The sequence below is a fragment of the Orycteropus afer genome, unplaced genomic scaffold (genome assembly GCF_000298275.1).
Source record: "Orycteropus afer afer isolate SDZICR_OR568_19922 unplaced genomic scaffold, OryAfe1.0 scaffold00071, whole genome shotgun sequence".
NCBI lineage: Eukaryota > Metazoa > Chordata > Mammalia > Tubulidentata > Orycteropodidae > Orycteropus > Orycteropus afer.
Window position 1 is genome coordinate 7538844 of NW_006921658.1, and position 5475 is coordinate 7544318.

Genomic DNA, 5475 nt, shown 5'->3' on the forward strand with positions numbered 1-5475 from the left:
AATTCTGGAAATTGCCAAAGGGTGTCTCACAGTCCCTACTCTATCATGCATTTCTGTTATGTACACTCTGCTCCAGCAGATACTGTGGTCAACCCTACCCTACCTCCCCTCCTCCCATCCCACCAAGTCCAGCTGCTATTGCATGTCTCCAGTAGGCTCTGAAATCTCTCTTTGTGCTCTGAAAGGCAAAGCATGTGCTGCTCTGCAGTGGGGCAAGATGCCTCATTCCTGTTAGTTAGATGTTCTATATGAGAAAGCTGGCCCCTTCTCTACTCAGGAGTAAGACAGGCACCTGGGGGTGGGGTGGGATGGATTGGATAACAGCCATTACACTACATCACAATCTCTACTTCTTCCCACAAATTGACCAGGTTGAGCTCATTGACTAGATTCTTCTTGCACTTGGATGGGTTCCCTGCCCCATTTAAATGGACTCTTTTGACCACCACACATGCTTCCCAGACTTGCTCAGACATCTAAGCCCAAAAGAGAACACAGCTGAAGTTCCTATTCTAGAGGCTCCCCCAGCTTTCCTGCAGAATCCCCCTCCATAGATCCAGACATCTGGTTGCTCTGTCACCCACTTAAATAATAACTCACTGCGGTCAAGTTGGATCTGATTCATAGCAACCCCTCCTTAGGTTTCTGAAGCAGTATCACTACGGAAGTAGATTGCCCAACCTTTCTTCTGAGGAGTGGCTGGTGGATTTGAATCGCCAGCCTTCTGGTTAGCAGTCAAGTGCCTTAGGCACTCCACCACCAGAGCTCCCACTTAAACTAATAATGAAATGTAAACCAGTTTTCATCAAATTAATTCCAACTCATGCTGACCCCATGTGTTTCAGAGTAGAGCTGTGGTCCATAGGATTTTCAATGGTTGTGATCTTTTGGAAGAAGATCACCAGGACTTTCTTCCAAGGAGCCTCATGGTGCGTTCGAACCTCCAACCTATCTGTTCGTAACCGAGTGCATAGCCATTTGTGCCACCCAGTGATTCCATGTAGAAGTATAAATGTATTAAAGCAATATAGGTCTTTTTCTTTCCAGTGAAAATCACTTTTCAGAACTAAGCAAAATGCAGAAAGGCACAATGATTTCTCAGATTTGCTTTGTTTATTCCCAACTCAAACCTTCATGTGTTCTCATTCCCTCTGGCAGGAAAGTCAGGTGAGGGCTTCCTGCTGTGTTCTCACAGCACTATGCTTTTCTGCTTCCTGGGACTTGCCCCCACCATAGATAAAGAATGAATTATTTGTGTAACTGTCTAATTAACATCTTATCTTCTTCAATAAATTATAAGCTCTACAGAGCAGGACTCGATTTTGTTTGCCCGTTTTCTCAGGTGTCTCCAGGGCCCAGCAAAGGCTAAATAGTTGTTGAATTAATTGATGAATTTTAGTATGTGCTTGTGGGAATAAGCTATACTGCTATAGATCTCTGACTTCTCCCTCATGTCTATAAGCTTGGTGTGTATGTATATGAGTGTGTATATATATATATGTGTGTTGGAAAAATACTTGGTTTTTTTTTATTGTATATTATAAACTGGCAGAACTGTGTTTTGAGGCAATGGATTATAAACATTTCTTTACCTCACTGGAAATTGTAAAACCTCATTAAATATAGTGGCTGTGATCAACAAAAGTTCTTTCCTGGGACTAGAGAACTCTGGAGTCCAATTGCCTGGTTCCATCATCTGTTTGAGGTAGTGATTTAGCCACTTTGTGCCTCAATTTCCTCATTGTGCAAAGGGGATAATAATGGTACTTACTGCATAGAGCTGTTGTGAGGATTAAATAAGATAATCCTTGTGAAGTATGTGACATCGTACTTGGTACATAGTAATTGTTCAATACTCACTCACTGCCGTTGAGTCAATTCTAATTCATAGCAACCTCCATTGGGTTTCCAAGGCTGTAAATCTTTACGGAAGCAGACTGCCTCATCTTTCTTCCACAGAGTGGCTGGTGAGTTTGAACCACTGACCTTTTGATTAACGGCCCATTGCCTTAACCATTGCACCACCAGAGCTCCTTAATTGCTCAATAAGTGTTAGCTAATATTATTACTTAGGACCTCTGGTGATGTAGTGGTTAAAGCATTGGGCTGCTAACCAAAAGATCAGCAGTTCAAACCCACCAGCCACTCCATGGGAGAATGATGAGGCAGTCTGCTTCCTTAAACATTTACAGTCTTGGAAACCCTATGGGGTGGTTCTACTCTGTACTACCAACTCTGTCACTGTGGGTCGGAATAGACTTGATGCAGTGGTTTTGTTTGGGTTTGGTTTAATATTGCTATTTACTTTCTTACTTATTTTACTATTTCTTATTTTCTCTTTTCTGAGTGGGCTATATGTGAGCCTCAATTTATTTTTCACCATGATCCTAAAGAAGTTTGCCAATAGAACTTGGCTGTCTCATTATTATAACACAAATTATAAAGAAAGAAAACACCTTTTCAGGCTAATAGAGAATGAGATGCTAAGTTAAAAACAAAAAAGTACTTCCACTAGGGTAAATGCAAACTACTTTCTGACATTTTTATTGCATTTCATATTTGTTCACTAATTTTAATATCCATTTGTGATGGGCCAGACAAAATTCATGAGATAAAGAAAAAGTTTTCACCTGAATGTACACTATTTGAGCTCAGATATTATTCTAAGAGATCAATTTTCACTACAAGCTAAACTCTAGAATGAATATAGTAATAAGAATTATTGAGGAGATAGAGATAAATTCCTATACCTTCTAGCTTAAATATCTACTTATAATCATAATGTAATCTGAAATGGCCAGAGTTAATAATATGAACACAAATATTACAACTTAAAAGAGAATGGCCTTTCTATATCATGGCTTTGATGGGTGAGTCTGTCAAGAACATGTGTGTCTTGTTACCAGGCTTTGTAGGAAAAGAAACTTGATTCCAGAAACAGAGATAACACCCAGGTGGTTGTTATATTCAAAATGTCCTAAAACTCTGGAGTTTCATATAAAATTCCCAGCAAATTAAATATGCAACTATATTAAAAAAAAAAAACTGTCATTGAGTCAATTTTCACTCACAGTGAGCTTCATTGGATTTCCAAGGCTGTAAATCTTTACAGGAGACAGGAATAGATTGCCTCATCTTCCTCCCATGGAGCAGCTGATAGGCTTGGACCCCTTACCTTCTGGTTAGCAGCCAAATGCCTTACCCACTATGCCACCAGAGTAATTACTTTTTAATTTCAATAGCATGTTTCTTTAAAAATTTCAGTTCTAGTCCACGAATTTTACTCTTTATTCAGTGCCCAGCTCTGAAACTGGAAGCGCTGAAGCTTAGTGCCCCAAAAAATGGAATATAAAAGTCCATTTATCTTTCCTTTTTTCTTTTATTACATAGAGTTAGTATGTTGTTGTTGTTGTTGTTAGGTGCTATCGAGTCAACTCCAACACACAGTGACCCTGTGTACAACAGAATGAAACACTGCCCTGTCCTGAGCCATCCTCGCAATCCTTGCTTTGCTTGAGCCCATCATTTCAACCACTGTGTCAGTCCATCTTATTGAGGGCCGTCCCCTTTTTCTCTGACCCTGAACTTTACCAAGCATGATATCCTTCTCCAGAGACTGGTCCCTTCTGACAACATGACCAAAGTAGGTGAGACAAAGTCTGGCCATTCTTCCTTCTAAGAAGTACTTCAGCTGTATTTCTTCCAATACAGATTGGTTCATCTTTCTGGCATCCATGGTATTTCCAGTATTTTTCACCAATACCACAATACAAAGACATCAATGCTTTTTCAGTCTTCCTTATTCATTGTCCAGCTTTCACATGCATATGAGACCATTGAAAATACCATGGCTTGGGTTTGGCGGATCTTAGTTTTCAAAATGACATCTTTGCACTTCGACATTTAAAGAGGTCTTCTCTAGCAGATTTTCCAGTGCGATACATCAGATTTCTTGACTGCTGCTTCCATGAATGTTGATTGTGGATTCAAGTAAAATGAAATCTTTGACAACTTCAATATTTTCTCCATTTATCATTATTTGCTTATTCTGAGACAGGCAGGGAACCAGGCTGGCTAGATCCAACAGCCTCTGACTCAGTATTCTTGAAATATAAGCCTACATGCAGACTGTCACATAATAACTATTGCTGCTGGCAATAGAGAACTGCTTGTGGTTAACAAGCCAGGCCCTTAGGCAAGATAGGGGGCCACATTTTTAAAGGCTCACATGTTTGACCAGTTGCAAAATGCTGATAAACCTCCTGAGTTGTCTTTCAAGTTCTTCACCACGTAGAGAGCATGCACAGTAAAATAAAATGTGACTGACAAAGTAACCTTCCACCAGGGGCAGTCAAGAACAGGAGTCCCTCACCGGGACTCAAACCAGGTCTGGAGACATCAGGCGTATGTAACACTCCAGACTAACTCATGTCAAGCATCCCGTCAGCCTTTGCAACAGATTCCAACTTTGATCCAACAGCCTTTGTGATGGAATCCATCTGGGCTATTTCCTGCACACTCATCTGGTTTCATAACCCCACCTCTTTCCCGGAAATTTCTACCCATTTCATGAATAAAGATGATGCCTTTTCCCTGCCTAAAACCCTTTGTAAACCTTAAGAGTTCCTTTGTTTAGTGAGAGATTTGAGGCTAGCATAGGCAAAGCCCCTCTTCGTCTCTTTCTCACGAGCTCTTCTCCATTTCTCCCTTGTGAACCCCTCCACTCTCCCTTTTCGTTAATAAATTTTGGTTCAGGTGGACATTTTGCCTGTTCAATTCTTTGTGAGTAGAAGGCAAGGACCTTTGCTCAGGGTCCCAGGACCCCCAAAACAGGTCTAGTTGTAAGGATATTTGTTTTCTTGATGTTGAGGTGTAATCTATACTGAAGACTTTGTTCTTCATTGGCAAGTGCTTCAAGTCATCTTCACTTTCAGCAAACAAGGTTGTGTCATCCATGTATCTCAAGTTGTTAATGAGTCTTCCTCCAATCCTGATACCATGTTCTTCTTCGTATAGTCCAGCTTCTCAGATTATTTGCTCAGCATACAGATTAAAAGTATGGTGAAATCAAACGTTCAGAGAAGTACTGACACCAATGCTATCCAAACTATTCCAGAACATAGAAAAAGATGGAATTCATTTTATAAAGCAAGCATAACCTTGAAACCAAAACCAGGCAAAGACATCACTCAAAAGGAAAATTACAGACCAATAGCCTTCATGAATATAGATACAAAAACCTTCAACAAAATCCTAGCCATGTTGTTGTTGTTGTTGTTAAGTGCCGTCGAGTCGTTTCCGACTCATAGCGACCCCGTGCACAGCAGAACGAAACACTGCCCGATCACGCGCCAGCCCCACAATCCCTGCTATACTTGAGCCCATTATCGCAGCCACCGTATCAATCCATCTCGTTGAAGGCCTCCCCCTCTTTCGTCGACCCTCCACCCTACCAAGCATGACATCCTTCTCCAG

At 40.9% G+C, this 5475-nt stretch overlaps 1 pseudogene; it reads left to right on the plus strand.

Moving 5' to 3' along the window:
• The first annotated feature begins 2857 nt into the window (after positions 1 to 2857).
• The window catches only part of LOC103196941, a 10056-nt pseudogene continuing 7438 nt past the window's right edge, over positions 2858 to 5475 (plus strand).